General features: G+C 45.4%; 1 protein-coding gene across 1 annotated transcript in view; it reads right to left on the reverse strand.

Annotated features, from left to right (window-relative positions):
* LOC138453665 (uncharacterized) overlaps positions 1-21,579 on the reverse strand; it is a 177,797-nt gene extending 156,218 nt beyond the window's left edge. The window contains exon 1 of the mRNA XM_069606709.1: positions 21,407-21,579. The gene's annotated coding sequence lies outside the window, so the exon portion shown is untranslated. The remainder of the gene's footprint in view (positions 1-21,406) is intronic.
* Between the last annotated feature and the right edge of the window lie 3,079 nt (positions 21,580-24,658).

A 24,658-nucleotide genomic window follows, 5' to 3' on the forward strand; every position in this document is an offset into this window, starting at 1 on the left:
AAAATGTGTGTACTGATTGATAGCAGTGTAATAGTGTTTATAGGACAGTGAGATGATGTGTCTTAGTTTGTTTGTTGGATTGTGTTCAGAATATTGGTATTGAAGACTCTAGGCATTTTGAGTTGTATTTATTGGTGAGGTGTTCGTTTGAATGGCTCCATTAAATTGTGGTTGTGGTGAGTTTAATTATGATATACTTAGTGTTTCTTTTGGTGAGGCTGTATGAATAGTTTTGGCCAGGCCATACATTCAAGATTGTAGTGTTTGGCAACAAGCGCTGCGCCTCGAAACACTTGTGTATAAGCGCGTTATAAATGATATATCATATCATAGCATAAGATACCCATGGAAGTAAACATTTTAGATTGCGGTGTATGCTCGGGTGTTTGCTTGAATGGGTGTGTTACGCTGTGGTGTTTGTGAGTCCAATTATTACATACTTACGGTTTGACTTTTTGTGGTTGTATGCAGTTTTTTCATGCAAATTACCAAGAGGGGTAGTGGGAGTCCCTGAGCTAGACTTTAGTTCTGGTTACGAGAGACTTACCCTGAGTCTTCATCTCACTACCTTCCATGGAGAAGAAATATCCCAAACATATCAGTCTTTGTCCTGCCCTGGGGTAGTCCAGCACCGAAATGCTAGGCAATTTTCCTCTGGAGAAGAGTACCCATAGCAGTCGCAGGACATCCCTTGTTTTTTGCATATTTAAGTAACTTTGGGTCTCACCCTAAGTTACTAGGGGAATCCAGACGTTGACCCCTTGGTCACTATTATTAGAGAGGCACAGCTCCACCCTACTGATGAGGTGCAACCAGACCGAAACACGTGTCTGGGGTTGCTGTTCGTACTCTTGTTCAGAGTACAATTGCCTAGCTTTTCGGTGCTGGACTGCCCCTGGGCAGGGCAAAGAGTGATATGATTGGGATATTTCTCCTCTGTGAAAGATAGTGAGCTAAAGAATCTGGGTAAGGCTCTCGCACTCAGGACTAATGTCTGTCAGAGAAACTCCCAGTATCCCCCTTGTTTTTTGCATATTTACATAACTTTGGGTCCTACCCTAAGTTACTAGGGGAATCCAGACATTACTATTACATATTTATAAGGTGGCAAGACCCCCACACTGTTCACCTCGCTAGTGACACAAAGTGGGATAGTACAAACACACATTTTAACATTATAGGACATACTCATAAGAGCACATTTTGTCAGGGCTCGAGATTTGCTCCTTGCAAAAAATGTTCACGTGATTTTGCATGTGAGATAGTGAGCTAAAGAATCTGGGTAAGGCTCTCGCACCCAGGACTAATGTCTGGCAGAGAGACTCCCAGGATCCCCCTTGTTTTTTGCATATTTACGTAACTTTGGGTCCTACCCTAAGTTACTAGGGGAATCCAGACATTACTATTACATATTTGCTATGTGTCTGTATTTGTAAGGTGGCAAGACCCCCACACTGTTCACCTTGCTAGTGACACAAAGTGGGATAGTAAAAACACACGTGTGCACATTATAGGACATTCTCGTACAAGCACATTTTGTCAGGGCTCGAGATTCGCTCCTTGCGAAAAATGTTCACGTGATTTGGCGTGTGAAGAGGAGATGGGCTGAGCTGACAGGTGGTGTGGCCTGCCTGTGGGAGTCTCTGGGAGAGTGTGAAGTTCTCCATAGGAACAAAGTAAATCTGTAGAAATGTCGCCGTATTGGTGAATGGTAGAAAAAAAATCATATCTTTTAAAAAAATATTTCTAATGCACTACGGTCTGAAGGGCTATTGGCTGCCAATATGAGTGAAGGTCAGCGCCGTTGAATTTTTGCTTCCGAGCTGAGGAAACCCACGCATTGTACACAGTATAAGGTCCAATTGTTTTTTTACCTTGAACCAAAGCTAACATTCGAAAAGGAATGCATGAAGGGAGGGATGTAACACTGTCAAATATGTCAAATATGATAAGGTTCACCATTCCAAAACAGGACAAAGGAACATGTAATTTCACTTAATGAAAATTCATTGCCCTGAACCGAGTGTCAACGTTATGCCAAGAGAATGGAAATGCCAAATATTATTTTACTTTAGACGATTTTATAGACCAACAAGTCAACTTATCATTCGCCGACCGTTATTGCTGCTTTACATTGGACTCGGTTGTTGTTTGTGTCATATTACAACGACACGCAAATACAACGTGTGCGTTCAGTATCGAGATGCGTGTAGTCCACTAGTGGGTTCCCCTACATTCCACAAATGCGTAATTCAACGCTAATATTTAATTAAAATTCCGCCTGTGTTCTTCTTTCCCTTAGCTTGCTCCCTGATTGTAGCGTCAGCGTCCTCATCCCATTTCCAGTTCAACATACTCCATAGCACTAACCTCTGAAGCAAATTGTAGACTACTTTCCACGTTGTTTTCTCTGTGTTCCCATTGTTTTGACGTCCATGTTCATCATTGGTTTTAACACAGAGCCGAATTAATGGGTAAAATGATAAACTGTACTAAAGATCGGCTACAGAGACACATTTCTGTTATCGTCTTGTAAACAGCTACATCCTGCCTTTCTGCGATTGTCATCGATTCCAGATACCAACTGACGGGTTTTTCAACCGGCAGCTGCAGATACACCTGAATGGCTGCATAACAATGACTCTTTTTTTGGGACGATCGCCACGGTCCGATATGCCCTTACGCGGTACCCGTGATCAGGAGAAACCTGACATTGTTTACGGTGGCCTAGCACCAAGCTAATGACAAAGCCTTGCGATTCACAGTGCATCCAATGCGCTTTTTATACCCAAAAGGAACACCGCGTGACTCATGATAAACATTTGTGGATCGAGAACAAAGAAAATAATTACGCATTTGCTTGAATATGGCAATCCCTGGATGTTCTCAGAACGTTTATTGTGAAATAAAAGTACTTTAAAAATTGTACAGTTTTGCTATTTCTTTTAAACGTATGGTTTTATATTAAAAATTGGGACATGCTGTGCTGTGAGATGATGTGTGTTGATATTCCGGGTTCTGCGTCAACTAACGTTATCACGTAGGTGATGACTGGGTGCATTTGGCTCCGGTTGTGTTAGACCATCCTCTGCACACCAGAACACTGCTCACATCTCCCCAACACCTTCCTCGGTTGCCCACACGACTCCCTCCAGGGTTCGAGGCTCATGTGATTCGGTTTACCCAAAGGACCAAAAGTTCCGTACCAGGTACGATTTACGGGCTCGGTTGCAGCCCTTCCTGCATTGGCAGTTGCCATGGAGAACATACAGCAGAAGGGGCGGCGGAACACTTCCACGCCGATCGTTCACTTGCTCACGTGATTCAGAGCGGCGTTTCCCACGTGACCTTGGTGGACGTCACATGACCCCGAAACGCACAGTATATAAAGCCTGATGCACGGAGCACTCATCGCTTCTCAGCTGTCTTCAGACCCTGTTTGGCGCTACGTTTGATAAACACTATTGGTTTACCTTGATCTCGGAACTCTCACTTGGACTCCTTCGGATTATCCTTTTGTACCTTTGCTTGGAACTGCTTACCTATTGCTGGATTTCAACTCGACCCTCATTTGTCTTCGGATCATCCCTTGGTACTTTGTTGAACTTCTACGCTATTTCCCTTTTGGGATTCAAGTTACACCTTCAGCTATACAGGTAACCTATCCTGTATCCACGCTTGCCTGCGTTCCTTTTGTTCTAGGGACCGCCTCATCTGAGTCTCGAACCTCCCTCCTAGGTTTCCTGGGTTTTCCTAACACCAGATAGGTAAGACTATTCATATCCTTTGATTCTTGTGATATATTGTAATTGCCTGGTACTTAACCTCGTTCTTTTTGCAGCAGCATCGGTGTTCCAGAGGTTCCGTGGATCCGGGAAGTAACATTCTTTTGGTTTCCCTGTGCGTCACTTGGGGACGGAGGTCTCAACGGTCTACACGACACTCAAGTCAGAATAGACTGAGAAGCCATATAGTCGTGTTAGATAATGCAGGGGTCCACGGAAGAACCCATAGCTGCTTTAGTTCAGGCAATTATAGTGTTAAGGGCAGATATGGCCGCCGCTAATACGGTAATTCACCAAAGGCTAGATTCCATACAGAGTGTTCAGCATTCCCTTCCTGCAGACTCTGAATTCGGGGATGCTGCCACTTCAACCACACCTCCTCCATTGGCAAGTACCCCCGCTCCAACTCCGGTGGTCATCCCAAGCCCTTCCCCTTTGGCCGCTCCTGAACGTTATCAAGGTGACCCCAAGAAGTTCAGGACTTTCATCAATCAGTGCAAGTTACACTTCCTGTGTAGACCTCTGGCCTTTCCTAATTCCACTGCTAAAGCGGCCTTTGCCCTTTCTCACCTGGCCGGGACAGCTGCCGCTTGGGCTAACCCTTTACTGGAGAACAATAGCCCGGTTCTCTATTATTTTGATTTGTTAGTTCTAGAGATGTCCCGAGTCTTCGATACCCGACCCAAGGCACAGTCTAGGAATTTGGAATTGTTAGAGCTAACCCAGGGTAGAGGGACCTTGATAGATTACATCACCCGTTTCAACCAATTGGTCGCCGAGACTTCATGGCCAGAAAGCAAGCGGGCGGTCATATTCTATAGGGGGTTGAATAACGCAATGAAAGATGCCTTAGCAGTGATTCCTTCCGTGCCTACTCAGTATCAGGAACTAGTGGATCTGGCCCTGCAGGTAGATGCACGTCGATCAGAGCGAAGAGCTGAGTTGGGTCTTTCTTCTCATCCTACAATTGTTAGTACCCCTGCTTCTAGCACTGAGGAACGTATGCAAGTGGGAGGTTTACGTAGTCCTATCACGACATCCGATAGAGAACGTAGGAGGGTGGATAATGCATGCTTTTATTGTGGCACCACGGGACATTATGTGAAAGAATGCTCTCGACGTCCCAAGAAGTCTCAGGTTTTTCGGACAGCTCGACCTTAGATCCGGAGACCAGGTCGAGTTCCCAATCTTCATCTCCGGGCACCACTCTTGCTTTTGTTTGTGTCCAGCCCATCTTTGTACAGGCCACTCTTTGTCCCTCTACGGGTATCCCTCATGCAGTCATGAACATCATTGACTCTGGTGCCACTGGGAACTACATAGATATTGCTTTAGCCCATTCTCTCAATCTACCTTTAGTGGTAAAGACCCGACCTGAACCGGTTCAGGCCGTAGATGGCACTGCACTAGTCTCTGGTCCCGTCAGACACCAAACTGCTCCTCTATTATTGACCATACAAGATATTCACACAGAGACGCTAAGTTTTGACTTGATCACCACACCTCAATTCGGTATCATATTAGGAATACCATGGTTGCGTGAACACAATCCTCTGATTAAATGGCAAACAGGCATGGTGCTCTTTGAGTCTGATATCTGTCAGAACTATTGTCTCCCAACCCATCAAGTAACAGATACTCCTTCATGGGCCTTGGGAGCTCTTGCTCAACTCACGTTGAATGATGATGGATCAGAGGTTGTGAATTCCCACACGGTCGGAGGGGTAGTTACCGGGATTCCATCTGAGTACAAAGCATTCGAATCAGTTTTTGATCGCGGTTCTTCCGAGGTGCTTCCTCCACACAGACCATATGACTGCCCGATTGAACTAATCCCGGACTCTACCATTCCTTCGGGCAGGATATATTCTCTGTCCCCCTCGGAAGAACAAGCATTGAAACAGTATGTACAGAACGCCCTACGACTAGGACATATCCGCCCCTCTACTTCACCAGCTGCAAGTCCCATTTTCTTTGTACCTAAGAAAGAGGGGGACTTACGTCCCTGTGCGGATTACCGGCGTCTTAACGCCATCACGAAAAAAGATAGGTATCCAATTCCTTTGATCACACCTCTTCTGGACCACTTATCCCATGCCTCCGTTTTCACCAAGCTAGATCTTCGCGGCGCATATAATCTAGTGCGCGTTCGCGAGGGCGATGAGTGGAAAACTGCCTTTTGCACCCGTTACGGCTTGTATGAATATCTAGTCATGCCCTTCGGTCTATGCAACGCCCCGGCAACATTCCAGCGTTTCATGAATGACATTCAGGGACATTCTGGACGTATACATGGTTGTTTATTTGGACAAAATCTTGATCTTTTCACGGAATCTTGATGACCATGTAAAGCATGTCCGGGAGATCTTATCCCGTCTGAGGGAACATTCCCTATTTGCCAAACCCGAGAAATGTCAGTTTCATAAAACGTCTGTTGAGTTTCTGGGCTTCCACATTACCCCTGGGGCACTATCCATGAACGAATCCAAGGTTAAGGCAGTCCTAGATTGGCCAGTTCCTCAGACACTCAAGGCCTTGCAGGCCTTTTTGGGCTTCGCCAATTTTTACAGGCGCCTTATTTCGTCCTTTTCCACAATTGTGGCCCCACTTACGGCCCTGACCAGCCCTCAGGTACCCTATCGGTGGCAAAAGGAACATCAGGAATCTTCTGAGGCTTTGAAAACCGCTTTCACCACCGCAACGATTCTCCAGCACCCCAATACCGATCTTCCATTCATAGTTGAGGCGAATGCCTCTTCTTTTGCCCTCGGTGCGGTGTTGTTTCAGACATGTCCTACGACAGGCAAGTTGCACCCGGTGGCATACCACTCCCGCAAGTTTTCCAATACTGAGACCCATTATACTGTAACGGAGAAGGAACTTCTGGCTGTCATGGACGCCTTTCGTGTCTGGCGCCATCACCTCCTGGGGGCTAAGCATCCAATCACTGTATACTCAGATCATCGGAATCTACAGGATCTGGCCTCCTTAAAGTGCATCAATAGCAGACAGGTCCGGTGGCATCTCTTCTTTTCCGCCTTTGATTTTCACATTACTCATCGTCCTGGAAGCACTCATGGAAAAGCGGACGCCTTGTCACGCTCTCCGGGTGGAGCCGAGTTGCCAACCTTCCTCGATACTGTTCTTGGTAAGAGTCATGTGATTTGTCTCTGCACTCCCTCTCTGTCACTGTTGGATTCTGTGCGAGCATGGACGAGCAATCATTCTGACCAACTGCGGGATTGGGATCCTGTATATTGTGATGGTTTGCCTTTCGTGCATGAACGTCTGTTCCTTCCCACGCCTGACACCCATAACCTGGCCCTTGAATGGTCTCATGATGCTCCCTTTAATGCCCATCCCGGCCAGGAGCGCACTATGGATCTCCTAAAGCGCTGGTGCTGGTGGCCCTCTATGAAGCGCGACGTGGAATGCTATGTCAACTCTTGCGCTGTTTGCGCTCAGGCCAAACATCGAAGAGGTCAGTTGGACTGCTGCTTCCGCTTCCGGTACCTCCAAAACCTTGGCATACACCGACGATGGATTTCGTGACCGATCTCCCCAAAGTACGTGGTTTTGACACCATCTGGGTGGTGGTAGACACATTCACAAAAATGGCTCGCTTTGTTACTCGTAAGGGGATCCCTTCGGCCCCAGTCTTGGCGGAGTTGTTTTTTGAATCTGTGTTCATGTTGTTTGGGCTTCCTTCTGTCATTATTTCCGATCGTGGGTCACAGTTCACCTCTCGTTTTTGGAGATCTTTGACTAAACTACTTGGCATCGATACCAAGTACTCTTGGGCCTATCACCCTGAGACTGATGGGCAGACTGAAAGGACGAATCAATCTATGGAGCAGTATCTTCGGTGTCTTATCTTGCAGCAGCAGGCCTCCTGGTTGAGTGCTTTACGGCTTGCCGAGTTCGCATACAATAACACGGCTCACTCTGCTACAGGTTTTTCTCCTTTCTACGCCCTCTATGGCCAACACCCCAAGGTCTTGCCTGTCCCTGACGCCTCTGTCTCTTTGAATCCTGCGGCTACGGCCTGTTTTAGGGATCTGTCTGCTGTTCATGCTAGTACTTTGGTCCATTTTACTGAAGCAAAAGCCTCTATGAAGTCCCGTGTTGACGGCAAGCGCTTGGCTGCTCCTCCCCTTGCGGTGGGTTCCAGGGTGTGGTTGTCTTCCCGTCACCTTCGCCTGGTGGGTTGTCGGAAACTTCTGCCTCGCTTCGTTGGCCCGTATGTGATCTCTCAGGTTGTCAATCCAGTGGCTTTTCGTCTGGTTCTCCCGAGTTCTTGGCGAATCCATCCTGTTTTTCATGTCTCTCTCCTCAAGCCATGTCCTGATTCTTCCCGCCTTCGGGCCCCAGCAGCCCCGGTGTCCCTGGCCTCCCCTGATGTTTTTGAAGTGTCAGCTATTATGGGTTCCCGTTGGTTTAGGGGTAGGCTCCAGTATTTAGTGGATTGGAAGGGTTATGGACCGGAGGAGCGTTCTTGGGTTTCCGCCTTGGATCGTGACGCTCCTCGGTTGGTAGCCCGGTTCCATAAAGATCACCCGTCCTGCCCACGGGGTCGTGGGTCATTGGGGGGGCTATGTTAGGCGATCCTCTGCACACCAGAACACTGCTCACATCTCCCCAACACCTTCCTCGGTTGCCCCCACGACTCCCTCCAGGGTTCGAGGCTCATGTGATTCGGTTTACCCAAAGGACCGAAAGTTCCGTACCAGGTACGATTTACGGGCTCGGTTGCAGCCCTTCCTGCATTGGCAGTTGCCATGGAGAACATACAGCAGAAGGGGCGGCGGAACACTTCCACGCCGATCGTTCACTTGCTCACGTGATTCAGAGCGGCGTTTTGCACGTGACCTTGGTGGACGTCACATGACCCCGAAACGCACAGTATATAAAGCCTGATGCACGGAGCACTCATCGCTTCTCAGCTCTCTTCAGACCCTGTTTGGCGCTACGTTTGATAAACACTATTGGTTTACCTTGATCTCGGAACTCTCACTTGGACTCCTTCGGATTATCCTTTTGTACCTTTGCTTGGAACTGCTTACCTATTGCTGGATTTCAACTCGACCCTCATTTGTCTTCGGATCATCCCTTGGTACTTTGTTGAACTTCTACGCTATTTCCCTTTTGGGATTCAAGTTACACCTTCAGCTATACAGGTGGCCTATCCTGTATCCACGCTTGCCTGCGTTCCTTTTGTTCTAGGGACCGCCTCATCTGAGTCTCGAACCTCCCTCCTAGGTCTCCTGGGTTTTCCTAACACCATATAGGTAAGACTATTCATATCCTTTGATTCTTGTGATATATTGTAATTGCCTGGTACTTAACCTTGTTCTTTTTGCAGCAGCATCGGTGTTCCAGAGGTTCCGTGGATCTGGGAAGTAACATCTCCCACCTGTGGCCCCAAAGGTCGCACAGCGGGTTTCTTTTGGTTTCCCTGTGCGTCACTTGGGAACGGAGGTCTCAACGGTCTACACGACACTCAAGTCAGAATAGGTTGTTACATCCCACTATCGGCAATGGTCTCTGTGGCACCGCGGAAGGCATTGTAACTCGTTATTGCTTGCCTCTCCAAAGATGGCGGTAGAATCTTCCTGTCATTCGGGGATAGGAGGTGCGGTCTTTACACGCACGTCTCTGACGCCGGAGAGAATTCTGCGGAATAGCAACTCAACGCATCGCAACTCTTCAGACAGACGCTCCGTGAGAGTACGAAAACTAGGGAATTCTTTCTCTGTGTATTTTCTGCCTCCTAATCTCTTGTTGTTTGATTTAGAGCGGACACACCAATAGCAGCGCTTTCCATCTGCTGTCCGAAATCTCAACCCAATTCTTGTTCCAACCTTCTTCAAGATCCTTCCCTCGTTACAGGGGAACGAGCTTTTCCTCGACTGATACGGAGACACTTCTGCCCAATATCTCTCTTCATGCTAGGTAGTAGATTAAGGTCTATTATATAGCTTACTTGAACTTCCTGAAAACCTACTCATCTATCTTACCTTTTTGGCAGTTCCAGATCCGGTTCATGATCTGACCGTAGCCCACGCTAGGCTCTTCTGTGCTGCATCCTCATTCAAGTATTTCCAGTAGGTAACGAGTACTTCCCTAAATTGCTCTTAGTCACTGCTCTCATCTGATGGTCTATCTCTCTCTCTCTCTCCACGCTACAATGTAAGGGATTTCTCTGTTCCCTCAAAGCTAATCCTGTTAAAATCATTTGATCGGCAAACCAGCATCCATTAAGTAGGATTCTCCCGTCTCCCACTGATCATTTCTTTCTTTACTCACCTTGGCTCTGATTTCTCGTTTCTTATCACTTACTTTATAGTGGGCGATTCCGTCCAGCAACATTCAGAAGATCCATCTGAGTACTGAATTCAACTGTGATTCGATCCCTGCTCCTGAATCCGAAGATCCTTCAATTCCCGAGGAGCAACATCCATTCCACTGCAGGGCTTTCTGCCCCAGAGGGTTTCCCTGGGAGTAGTACTCCCTCTCCCTTCCAGTTTTGTTAAGGAAGGGGGGGTGTGGTAGAATTTTCAGGGGAACTCTCATTAACTTCACTCACGGTCTTCACGGCAGGTTAGTGGAAATCTGCTTTTGTTTTCTTTGGTATAACTGTCTAAGTACCTGTCTACGTACAGAACTGTAATACCGGTGCCCAGTAATGTCCTGGAGATAGACAGAGAATATCTCTAGGTTTGGTGATTTCAGCCTCAGGGGCGGGGCATATGAATTAGTGCCGCCAGAGCAGTCCACCATGGGCGATGCAGCAACGGATAAGATTAGCACAAGATGGCCGCACCCTGCTGCCTGATTTTGCATGTGTAAAAAAGAGGAAAACTACGGTAAGGTGCATAGGAAATATTTGTACACTCGATCAACGTATGTTTAGAAACACATGCCCGACCCTTCGGGACAATAATATTTCTGAGCGCCCTATTCATTTAATAGATCAATGTTTTGCTCCATTCGCTGCAGATGATTTTCTAAGGTCTCTGTTTCTGTATTATTTTTAATGTCTGTATGGTGTGTTGAAAAAAAATATTTGGTAAGTGCACAAAGTAATGGGTAATAATTGGTTTATATATCGAAGTGTAGTGTCTACCATTAGCATCACTGTTTTCCCCCATGTCACGTTATGGTTAAGTTGCGCTACTAAAAATCTATGAAATTCAGTAAATAAACTTTGTTAAAGAGACGTTATGGTTAAGTTGTGCTACTAAAAACCTATGAAATTCAGTGAAAAAACTTTTTTTAAAGGGAAAGACGTTATGGTTCCAAGTAAAACTGAAAACCCCCTGAAATTCGCCAGTTATGGTAAGCTAAGCAACCATAACTCGCGCCACCACAGTGCACTGCTAAGACTAACACCCAGGAGAGATTACATCACAAATGTCATTGAAACATCACTGATGACATCACATGTGCATTTACTTTTCATGAAAAGTCTGTACAAGGGATTCTTATTCTAATGTTGATAAACAAGTTCAAGGGTCATTGAAATACATATCGTGAGGTACATAGTGCATTAGGAAATGCATTGATACAAATAGCATTCTATTATGAAGTTCTTTCCAGTATACTAAGCTACTCATGTAAAAACATAGCATTGTGTGCAGCATACATTATGGAGGTGCAATATTAATAATCTTGCCATGTTGAATAGTAAAATGATAAATGCTTTCTTATGACAGTTTTGCCTACTGTGAAACATTTAATAAGTAGCTAATAAAACCCATTTACCACATAATTACACTATTGCAAACAAAACACAAACAGACTACAACACATACAAATATGAGCATATACAGGGAAAATGAAATAAACAATAAAACAGTAGCATTACCAGACAATCTTCATAATCTAACCGATTATCTTCAAGCACAGAAATGATTGCTCGGTTTGAAAGCTTCTACTTACCTATGTATAACTATCACATAATGTGACTGGATCCTAAGGAAAGTAGTGTGAGTACAATGTAAACAAATATGAGCATATCCAGGGAAAGTACAGTAATAAAAAAAACAGCAGGACTATAAAAAAAAAGTGTTGATAACCTTACTGATCATCTTCATACATAGAAAGCATTGCTTTCTTCCAAGTCTATGTTTTCCCCTATGTGTATGTTTCATATGCTGTGAGTGAACTCCAAGTGAATTACTGTAAGAAAATACAGTACTTTTGAATTTTTAGTTCTTGACTGTTACTGGTCTACATATCTCAGTAAAGGAAAAAAGAGGGAGCCAGACATGTGATGTCATCAATGACATTTGTGATGTCATGTTTGATGTCCTGGGTGTTAGTATTAGCAGTACATGGTGGTGGCGCGGGTTATGGTCGCTTAGCTTACCATAACTGGCAAATTTCAGGGGGTTTTCAGTTTTACTTGGAACCATAACGTCCCTTTAACAAAGTATTTTTCACTGAATTTCATAGATTTTTAGTAGTGCAACTTAACCATAACGTCCCTTTAACACTTTAACAACGTTTTTTTACTGAATATACATTGTTAGGGCAGTCAAAGAGTTAAAGCCACTCGTGTTTTTTTTTTTATATAACCACATTATGAGTTGTGATCACGTGGGAGATTGACTATGGGGTACACAAAATTACTGCAATAGGTAAATATGTACTGTTTATCCAATGATGTGCTTCTGTGTACCCCATTTATTTGATAAATGTCCGATACAATATGAACTCATAATGAGGCGTTTTTTGTTTTTTTTCAAGAAACGAGAGGTATTTAAAAAACACATATTTGTACTGTTGCCACCAGACTTACAACAAGGCCGTTGGAGTCAGGCTTTTGCCCAGTGCAAAGTTCTGAGACCATCGCAATGAAGCTAAGATCCAGGAAGAAGTATCCTTTGAGGTCACTTCAAACGTGTTATGACAATGGAGACAATGCAATAAGCTGGTTTATGTAAATCTTTACACTGGAAAAATCATTTTCTAAAAGGAGCCTATTCCTCAGTAGAATAACAGGTGCAGGATACCGCAGGGACCTACGCTTTCTCCTGTTCTTTTAAACAACTATATGATACCAATGGCACATATCTTCAATCACTTTGAGATGGATATGTATAAATGTGCTGGTGACAATCAAATGCACTTCTTTCTCGAAGGAGGTCCACTGGTTGCCTAAAGTGGATGTGCAGTAACTGGTTGTGTTTGAAGGCCACCAAATTAGGGATTTGTCTCACCAGTTCAACAACACTCCTCTGAGTCGATTCCACTGTGTTCTCGGAACTGTCAGTCAACACACTGGTAAACCTGTGCCCATTATAAACTTTGATCTATCTGCAAAATATCTGCTTTTCTGATTCCTTCCCCATCAGATCGTCCTCATCTCAGTTGTAGACATCTTTTGAAGAGATCATTGCAATGAAAAGTACACGAGCCGACCCAACCAATTGATGCAGAGCTGATCATGCAGAACGGCTCAATTAGGACCTGAAGTGACGGGATGATGTTCGCTTATCATTTTATTGACTGTCAATCAGCCAACCCCGTGATTTTAAAGTAAGGTGTCTTCCCCACACGGCGCTTCTTCACAACGAAGCACATCATTACCTTTGACACCTCAGTCGAAGATCCCATCTCATGTCATCCGGTGTATGCACTCCCAATCTGCATCGACACAGCGATCGATCCTCCCCTACATTCTGCACCGTCTGTGCTCCCATAACCAGTATTCTCCAAATATGCCTTTGATCATAAGGTCTGGTCTTGGTGATCAACAATATCAAGTGCACACCTGTGGAATTACACTTCTGGCTTCACTACATCCTAACATCAAGTATCATAAGTTACAGAGTACTCTTAAAATGTTGGTCCTGCAAACTCCTTTTTTTCAGTGCTTTTTTGTGCTTTGTTTGACTGCAAGTACCATGAAGCAGCCTTTAATGCATCTGTATAAACCGATTACTTAAAAGTACTGTGCACTTGAATTATTCCTGCCAGTGGCGTTATATTCTTTTGGCAAGTACTTCAACAGCTTCCTGCATAGCCATTATGAACTTTGAAACATGTAAGATGGTAAAACACCTCCAAGGATTGGTGAACACTTTCAACAAACAACTCATATACATGGCTAGACCTTTTTCCCCATTGGGACCCTGACATCTCTCATCATAGGGCATCATTCGAAGCAAACTGCAGCCCTACCTCATCTCCCCAGCTAAAGCTCTGCCCCTTCCGCATAAATGTACCACCATTTCTGTATGGTCATTGAAACCACCCAACCTTCTCTCACTGAATCCCCCTTTGTATTGTTAGTGGGATTCCTCAGTGGAGCCGCTCTCTCACTTCAGATGTCCTCTCGTTGTTTAGGTGAGTGTTACATCAAGGGCCCGCGGCTTGCACAGTTTCCGTGCATTGGACCTCCGCGACTCTATATGGCCAGGAGACTCGCTGCTCCATACTTACAGCGTTGGCAGTTGCCCTGGAGAAGAAGCGTCCAAGTGTCTGGAAATCGGAATCTACGTCCCGGTCACCTGACATATTGAATGTTCGCGTAAGCTCCGCCTCCCGCTGAGTCCATTAAACCGCTCCTCTCGCTCAAGAAAGACGCTTATAATTGAGCGTTACTCTATCGGTCTATTCCTGGTTACCAGATCTTCATTTACGAAATAGGACTTCTCAACGGACTCCTCTGCCTGTCCCCTTGCTACAGGTCTCTCCTGGGTCAACTCGGACTGCTTGCGGACTTCTTCCTCTCAACACCTCAGTACGTTGCATGTCTGTTTTCGAACTGCTCCTTCTGGCACTGGTCGTGATGTGCGTCCCCCTTTCAGTCATTCCAGGGGTTGGATCACACGCCAGACACACTGCTTTCCGAGCCACCTATACGCAGGCACTCTACTCATTCCTGCCATCCCGCCTGACTTCCGTGTTCTCCCACGAGCATACCGAACAACATAGGCAAGCGCCCTCACTGTTACTGTCTTACCTCATCTATAGTTGTTTACCACCTATTGACCAAGCTGCAAACTTAGGAACATGTCCCGGTAACAGACCTTGTGGAACCTGCTTTAATTGACTTCTACAGTGACTTGGGTCTCAACGGTTTGTGTGTTGGAACCATTTGTGGAAATCTGGACGCTCTCCTGTTTCTTTGCACCAACCCGGCTCTAGCTGCGCTCTGCGTGACGCCGGGGGAGAATTCCTTACTTACCTTCCCATTTTCTTATTTTACACTGTTGTTGTTCCCTATCTATACGGCATCCTTCATTCCCTTCAGGGTAAGCCTTCCTTATTAACAGCCTATAAAGGGTATACTGTATTACTTTTGTGTTAGTAAATAGTTCTCTTTTCCCCTACGGGTTGGTTCCTCCACTACTTCCTTCTCCCATACCATTGTACTCCAGTTCAAACCTTTCAGGTATACTCATCACTATTAGGAGTACTGATTATAGGCATTGTCTCCTTGTTACGCTAATCAGTTTCTTGTTTTCCTTACAGCCTTGGCGCAGCGGGGTGGTATCCCGCTCTTTGGGGTAATCAACACGTCTGTCTTTTATTACATAAACAACAGAGGGGTTTATTGCATTAAAGAGAACCTCGAGTTGAGGAAGCCTGGTCCTGGTTACCTTCCTGTATTTGGGAGGTTATACCAGCTTGGGCTGAACTAAAGCCCAGAGCAGCTCCCCCTACTCTGTGGAACAGGGGTCTGAGCAACGCCCCAGCCAGTTCAGCCAGCTGGTGAGTAACAGTGAGTGATCGCCCCTCATGGATCCCGTTTCCTGTCGATACCAGAGTACACCTCCTCCACAACAGCCCTTCCTTAGCTCTCAAAAACCACGACCTTCCAGAATTGAGCCTCACCTACTGCCAACATGCGAAGCACTGGCTTCTCAGCTCTGCTTGAACCTCCTACATCACTGCTGGAGTAGCTCCTCAGAATGAAGGCCGCCCCTCCTACCAGGATCTGCAAAGTACGCTGAGAGATGAGGCGGATAGCACCATGGCTCATCATGGAAGAACTAATACCTCCCTCTACCCCATTCCCCATCATATTCTTCCCCCGATGGGTTGAAGTTAATGACAGTGGAAAAGCAGGGTGCCTGGGAGTGTACTAACATTCCCTGTAAGGAAGGCATGCAAATAGTTACAGAAGCAATGGCACAACACTAGGTCCTGGGTCTGAATCATACATGTCTTGTAGGTTTGTCTGTAGTGATTCTGAACAATGACGTCTTCAGATTTTACCTGGAATTTTACAATGTCATGGGACGGCTATAATTTCAAATAAAGCCACTAGCTTCAGAAAAATTACACGTTCAATTGTTGTAAAAAAAAAGTAATTTTGGGGGGAAACGACACCTTTCTGCCAGAGATAGATTTTCGGTATTTATCTATAGCCTTACCGATGTACAGTGGGATGGAACCACCAATGAGCCATGAAACATGTAAGAATTTCTACACATGGTGCACAGGGCCATTTATTCCACTATGAATTCGTCAGTCAAACTCCATCCACTTTCTATACACTGCTAAACAGATATTGCTTCCAGGATTTGACTTTCATATTTTCAAGAAGGCAATAAGAAGAAAATATGCATCACATTACAGCATCTTCCACCAGCTTAAGAAGCACTAGTCGACACAGTTAATATTTCAGATGGAGGAGAATCATTTCAGACCCAACCCAATGTGAGTACAGCAGTAGGTCAATGACACAAGCATTTGCAGACAGAGACTACAATCCACAGCTATTTACTGAAGAGTGGTCCTCTATCAGCAGAGTACAATCGCTCAGACCTTCACCTCCTAAATCAGCAGAAGACCAGGTACACGTTGTCATGAGATAGTCCATGCAATTGGGGTTATCAAAAAAGGCTGTTTCTCCAACAGGATAATATCCTCAACACTTTTTTTTCTATAACATCCATTTGTGTTTACCAAAGAGGAACCAATATTAGAGATATTCTGATAAAGAAGAACGTCTAAAAACCAAAACTCGCCCAAAAAGGTTTCAGCACACAGAGGGACATCCCTGTGATAAGCCGGTGCCCATTTAAATTCTGCAATAAGGAGCTATGGTTTGACCCAGCCTAAACCAGGAATGCAGATGCCTTTGGAAGATCTCTTTACTTGTGATTTGGTTCCCCAGGGGACACTGAAATGGAGCAAATCCTATTGGATGGAGACTTCAGCAGCGACCACGTTTGGGATCAGCAAACGTTAGATCCAACTTGCTTCTCAGCTGGCCACAAAAAGACAGAGATATTTTTGCATGTGTTGGAAAACATATTTGACCCGGCTTAATGGGTATTTCCTTTATGTTCATGGCGATGGAAAAAGTGTGAATACATCAGGATGGGAGAGCATTATATGTGGTTTGAGTTCAACAGAAACTGGAGAAATGCGTTATTCATGCCAAGAGGATCAGACATCCACATCAATGAAGTAGTTGGGGCCGCTGTGTCTTAGTTTGTATGCTATTGGTGAGTGGTATCTAGGTGCATTCTAGTACAGTACCTCGTACATTTCTCAAACGTACTACAAACGTACTATCGTCATTGATATAAAGCCTTGCCAAGCCATTTGTTTATGACAGTTCACTGGACTCCTTGGGTGATGAGCTTATACAAATACATTGGGCATTGCAATCTGCTGAAAATAATTATTGCAATTTTTAATCCATGCCTGGATTTATGGATGGACACAAATTGTTTGAACAAACATTAGGTCCATGGAATGTGTTAATGAACGTGGAGCGAGCGAACAGGTCAAGCTGTCAAATTTATAATTGCAGAGGTCAGACTGCACCTGCGCCAAAGTTTAATTCTCTATCTGTATCGATTTGGTGTGCAAGGAATTTCTGTATAGATGTTTCCTCATTTGCGCCCATGTGATGTTAAATGCCAACGTATTTATAAATGATGCTTCAAAATGGGCTCGACATGAATCTATTGCTTCAAACATGTGTTCATCATAAGCAGAAATATCCTTTTTTCCCCACAGGGGTTCTGCCTCTGCCTCTACTGAACTTTGACCTTCTCAAGGACCCTGCATCGTGTTCTAATGGGTGTGCCATCGCCTACTGATTCGAGAGTAACCTTGTGCTTCATAGATCCGACCTCCCACTCAGTGAAGCCCCACTGTGCTCTCACAAGAGCCACACCCCCATCTCTGCGTCATTGGAGCCCCTCCCTATTAGAGTAATACACCCTTCTCTATGCTTCCTGAAAGCCACACTCCTTCCCTCAACGGAACCTCCTCATGCGCTCATTAAACCCCACCCCCTTCTTACTTAACGCCATACATGTTCTCATCCCACTAGAGCCCAGCATTCGTCTCCTCCACTAAGGTCCTGCCTTCAGCGTCTCGTTGGAACCTGGTCTCTTTTCACTAGTACAAGCCTATTTCTCATCCTGACTGTTTCCTGGCATGCTTCCCCCTCATAGGGTTCTTCCCCCTTCACTTTATTGGAGCTCTGCTTTCCTTTATACATTGGAGCCCAACTTTCGTCTTACTAAAGTCCCCCTCCATTCTCTACCCTGAAGCCCCATCTTTCTCCTCACTCAAGATCTCCACTCTTCTCCCATAGCTCTCAACTCACCCGCTTTTGGCGGGTGTCACCCGCCTTGCAAAGGGCTGACTCACCCGCCAAGCCTCCTGCACGCCCATTCATTCCAATGGGCGTCTCACCCGCCAAAAACAAAATCGGGTGATTTCACCCGCCTTTGCGAGACAAATGGTTGAGAGCTATGCTTCTCCCCACTGGAGCGCGGCCGCCTTCTCTACATGGGAGCCTCGACTGCTCTACTCATCAGTCTCTCCACTCCTTCTCTGGCCCCTGTTCTGTCCCCAGTTCCCCTCGGTAGGGCACCACATGTTTCCCCTCTCTGGAGTCCAGCCTCCTTCTGTATTGAGCTCCACTTCTTTGCCCCCTCCCATACCCTGACTGAAGTCTTCTCCTCCCTGGAGCCCTAGTTACCCCTCCTCCGTGGAGAGTGGCCTCCTTCTCCACTGTGGTCCACAGGGGACACTTGCCTTGTGTTCTTCAATAAAGGCTTGGCATCACCTCTTTGGAGCCTGGGTTTCCCGGCATTGGAGGCCCACTATCCTCTCCTCCCCCGAAGTCGCCGGGTACTGGCATATGTGGTGTTGCTATATGTTTTAGTTCTGCATTATGAGAGTGGGATATCGGTGAGCCATGAGAGGGCCTTAACCACTGTTACAAAGCTTGATGTCTCTCCCCCCACATTCGACCTGAACGCTATGTATCTCCCCCAGCCAACACTCCACCAGGATAATGCCCACTGCAAGCTTCTGAGCACCTCCTCCAATCGTTTTCCTTTGCATCTAACTTGTTTTTATACTGCTTTTGCCACTATGTCCACATATTTGTATGTTTGTAGATAATTTTATAACTACTGCATATCACGCAACACTGCCAAGATGCCTGTAACCACGCTGTGATACCCCAGGGCCTGGGCGTGTAACAAATGTAATAAATAAATCTATACAATAATGCCATTACAGCCCTGTGGGAGGGTTGCAACAGGTGTTATTATGTCTTACCCTTTTTAAATTGGAGGCTGATAACACTTGTCACAGCCCTTCTCCCCTGTGCTTGAACACCTCATTATAAGGACATCACCTTTAGCTGCAAGGTTTGAATTCCAATCTTGCGCCTTGAAAGCTCCGAGTACTTTGCTCAATTCACTTGGAGGATTATATGTGGTTCCCTGCATAACAAGTGCACAATAGTGCACTTCCTGCCTCCCCCAAAACCACCTCCGTGCAGAGTAAGGGATACTCAGGCCAGAGAAGTATGATGGGATGAACATGTGTAGACATTTGCTCTGGTCACCTGGAATGTGTGGGCAACTTGCTGAACGCCACTTAGGGTGGGTGGGTCTCCCAGAACCTCAGTATCATTATCCTCTCTAAAATCACTGAAATATAAAGCTATTAAAAATATAAATGGCTTCTGATTCTGCCCGTCGCCTTCTCACAAACTGCTTTTCAATGTTTGCCTAATTAACTAATCAGCACCTGATGAATAATTAGGTACTCAGTTCATCTGAATCTAATCAACACGTGTGAACATTGGTTGAGACAGGTTGGAGTGAGTAATAATTATGGAACATCCAAGACCCTCTTGCTTGCAGAATAATGAGAAGTCATGCGAGAACTGTCCATGGACTCAGGTCCGCAATGTGAACCTGAGTCCCTGTGACCTTCTTTCACTGTTGGTCAACAGAGTTCAGGTATCCCATGACGCAATATCGGCGCCTTCATTTGTTTTGTTGGTTAAGCAAGTCAACCTTTAACCTTTCTTAAAAAAGAAACGATTGACTATTGGTAAAGGAATATTGACAAATAATTACTGCTGAAATTGTTGAGAACACATGTCAAAATTAGCTGTTAGTAAAGACCCCAGATTTGGGGTTCATGAACGGATCATTGATTGGCAATCCGTTTTTGATTAGAAAGCGCCTAATTGGTGCCCTGCGAATGATTATGTTCCAAATAATCAAACTCTTACATGTAGTGGCATGCTGGGGAGCAGGAGAGCAACTGTGAATGGCTGACCCCTACTACCATGGTAGCTGAAGAGGCCCAAGGACACACCCCTTAGACAAAACCAGAGGCAGAAACCATCTTCCCTGAAATAAATGATAAGCACGCTACACACAAAGACACAACGATCAAACGAGAGGAACCCTCGGAAAAATAACAAGATATAGAGATTATATAATGCCTAGACACGGGTGCCTGGTTGAACAGATCCATCAGATGCATGCCTATATGATAGGTGGATAAATAGATATTGGGATAGTGAAATAATCAGATAGCTACAAAAATATGAAGAGCAGGCAAATGTGTACAGAGAGATGGATTGGGTGGAAATATGCATAGATATATTATAGAGAGAGAGAGAGAGGGCGAGAGGGGAGGACAGAGGCAGAGAAAGTCAGATAGAATGCAAATATGCACACAGAGGGAGTGGTTGAGAAGGAGAAGGATGGATAGATAGATAGATAGATAGATAGATAGATAGATAGATAGATAGATAGATAGATAGATAGATAGATAGATAGATAGATAGATAGATAGAATATTACATACATATAAACAGAAAGACATGGCTGGATGGTTGGATAGAAAGACAGAATGATACAGATTCACAGAGAAATAACTATTCATTGATGTGTTGCTAGATGGACAGATAGATAGGTACATAGACAGACAGATAGATAATGTTTATTTGGCTAACGAGGGGGGGTGTGCTCTCAAAGACAGAGGCAGAGACAGCAGCAGACAGGCAGACAGAACAATCCTTTTCGCCTGCTGTGTTTCTAGCCTTGACAATAAGGATCTCTGCCGCACCGATCTGGTATAAACCTTGACAAAAGAGCTGTATCTGGCAAGCGGCGGAGATGCCCGATCTGGTTAATTTTCCTCTAAGCCCTTTAAGAGCTGCCAGCAGCGCCGGTTCCGGCCCCTTCTCCCGGCATCTGTCGGCAGCTGCAATGGAGCCCGGCCTGCCTGCCTGCCTGCCTGCAGCATCGCTCCCCCGGCTGCATGCACAGCCTGCAGCCAGCCCGGCCCGCCTCCCCGTGCATGCACGCATTGATTGTTACCTCTCGCTCGCTCCCCGGCTGCAGCAGGTTGCCCTCTCTCAGGCTGGGGCTGTGTGCAGTTCTCGGTCGAGGGGGGCAGTGAGGAAAGGGGGGGTCAGGAGAGGAGGAAGAGGAGAGGAGGAGGAGGTGAGGGTGCCACAATCTGAACATTCCCTTCAGAAACACTGACCATTTTTGTGGCTGCACTGTATTTAAGGGGGAAACGCACTGCACGTTTATGGCGGGCACATAGTGGGGGCGCTGGGCAGACACCCTACTAGCAGCATAGGGTTAAGCCCGGTGACCACGTGGGCATGTTGAAAAGCACTGCTGCTTATATGCACGCGAGAGATATCACTCGTGGAAGCGGGCAGCAGGTGGGGTCTGGGGGTGGAATTAAAAGACGCGAATTATGGGGTGCGCCAGGTAAATTAAGGTGTCCTATGTCTGGTGTGTGTAGCCGAGGAATTGCTACTGCTTTATTTGCATTCGGGTACTTGTAGTGCTGTTTTGTGAGGAGACACGCAGTTCTCCCAGACTGCAACGATAATAGCAGGATTTGGTCAACTTCTTACATACGTTATTTTCCTTAACTCCTCCTTCCCAAGCAAGCGATGTCCCCCGCAGATGTGCTTAAAGGGGGCGCCCGGTTTCATATTGTGCCTATTGCAAAATTGAGCCCATCTTCAAACGTTCCCAGGTTCGTGAGATGGGGGAAATGAGACGGGGTGGGAGGGGTTGTGTTCATTCGCCCAGGATCACACGAGTCGTCCAGCCAGAGGTCCGCACAAGAACTCATCCGACAGAGCGCAGATAACGAAAGGAAGAGAGATGGCAGGCAAAGGGTGCCAGAGAAGGGGTATCACTGTATATACTACCAGGTGGGCGTTTATCAAGACGCATAGCCTTTTTAAGGGAGATGTGTGGTAATTGGGTTTTGTCCCTGAACATTCATTTCATGTTTTTTTGTTTGATAGTGTTAAAGTGCAAAACTGGCTTTGTGGCTCTAAGTGACCAATCGGTAGAGGATGGCGGCACCTGGCGCGCTTTCGGATATCCTGCAGGGTCTGCGCTGATTACGTCACAGACTTCTTCTAAATGTCATCAGTTTGGTCGACCTATTTTTTCGAGACGCACCTGCGCCTGTGTGTATAGGGGTAGGGGAGTGGAGGGAGTCCTGGGGTTACCCCCCACCCCATCACAATGAAAACAAGCATTGGCATAGCCAACCGTTTTAGATTTTGTGTAAGCACGGGAAAAGATCTGCCGTAATGATACTCCCTATCCATAAGAATATAACAACTGGAATAGTGTGTGGGTACGTGAGCATATGGTAACTATGCATGACACATGCCCATAAACAAGCCAACATGGTTGGCATTGCCAATGTTTTTTTATACAGGATTTTAGATATAAGGATCCCATACTGCTTATAGATCACGTGGCTGAAGGCACTCTTGGGTAAGACGTTTGTATTACACTAGTAAAGTGCATAAAGATGACATACAACCATGAACTGTCCCATGAACTGCTTTGTAGAAGAGGCCATTACAGCAAAGAAGTCCCACATGCGCTGCACCTAGAAGCCATCACTGGGATTTCACCTACAGATCAGAGCCACAAAGTAATCAGTATGGGAATGCATATTGATTGAAAAGCAATGCTTTTTTGTTTCATATGATTACATTATGATTTTCTTATGGGGCAGTGCTATTTTATACATAGCTTGGTCAACCTGCGACTGACAGCTCTCAAGGATACAACAACCAACCACATAACACTGGCAAGCCCTTAACAGAACAAAGGCTGATGTTACCACTTGATAGAGCTAGCTCAAAGAGATCCCAGCGGCCATGGCACAACACCATTGAACTGACCGGGCTTCAGACCCCTCAGTCCCCTGTAATGTTGGGCTATGTTAACTCGACTCGGTTGACCTACAGAGCTGTGGCCGGACAGAACAGGACACAGATGTTAAATGGCACCTCGGCTTCGCTGTTAACAAAGGCCCGGCAATGTTCATTGTTAGCACCTGCATTCATATGTTATGTTGATTCATACCATGCACGGCTACCACCCAAGGGCAGTCTGCTTACATTTTTAGGCAATTGAAACCGTGATGTGGCATTAGTACGTGCATGCAGGCGTGGGATTGAAAGGGTAGAAAGGGGACAGGAGACTGCTCATTCTCACAGCAGTCCTTAAGTGGGTGCTTTCAGACTTAAAGGAGAGAGTTAACAGCTTGTAACATTGAAGCTACACTAGAATAGTCTCATTAGAATGCATACAAAAGTTAGATGCCCCCCACACAAATAAGTTTGCCCCTCCGCCACCATCTCTGAAGTTAGTGCCCCTCCCAAAATTTGAAAGGTTACCCCCAAACCCCCAAAAAATGTAGGTTTCATTGTGCTGCTGCCAAAGGGAATGTGTTTTTATGTTGGTATGTTGGAAGATGTGATAGATAAAGAAATCGCTGACTTAACCAATCAACTTAGTAAACTTAAGTAAAGCAAACTTAAAACTGAACAGGACCTGAAAAGTAGCTTAGAGGATATCAACCAAAAGCTTGCTTCATATAAACAAGACATTGAACAACAAAAATTACGGAAGTTCAGAAGGGACACCTTCGATTATCATAACGACATAGTATATTCCTGGCAGGAATTCTATGCACAGAGAAACAAAAATAGATTCCCTAACCCACGACCGAACTCATCGGGCTCTGATAACACTAGTGAAGGCAGTATAGGAGACCCTATACCAGGCAAAAACATACCTGCACGTAAACCTACTGACAGCAGTCATACAGGGGAAGTGGGAGTTACTTTGCCCAGCACTCCAGGATCTCCATCAGCAGCACCTTTTTTAGATAAAACACCAGACGTGGGCACAAGATCAAAAAAGAAAAACAAATTATAGAATCAATTGTGGTGAACATTTCTAACAAAATTTTAAATGAGAACCAACTAGACATCTTAAATAAAGGCATTTTGTTTGTTCCAACCTCTAACTCCACACTGTTTGATGAAAAAGTTAACCTTCACTTATTGTTATGAAAAATTAAACTTAAGTTATTCTTTGCAACACAAATGGAGGACACAATAGGTGAGGATATTGATGATCAGCTCGAGATGAAACCCAAGAGTTTGTTTGATCCTCCAATTGCCAATCCTGTGATAAACATGTTCAAATTTAAAGTCGAAAATTATTTGAAGAAGATTAACTTTAACTCAAGGGTTCCATTCAACCTTAAGGATTTTCAATTGAAAGAAA

Source organism: Ambystoma mexicanum, chromosome 1p, assembly GCF_040938575.1.
Source record: "Ambystoma mexicanum isolate Mex_15411 chromosome 1p, UKY_AmexF1_1, whole genome shotgun sequence".
Classification (NCBI taxonomy): domain Eukaryota; kingdom Metazoa; phylum Chordata; class Amphibia; order Caudata; family Ambystomatidae; genus Ambystoma; species Ambystoma mexicanum.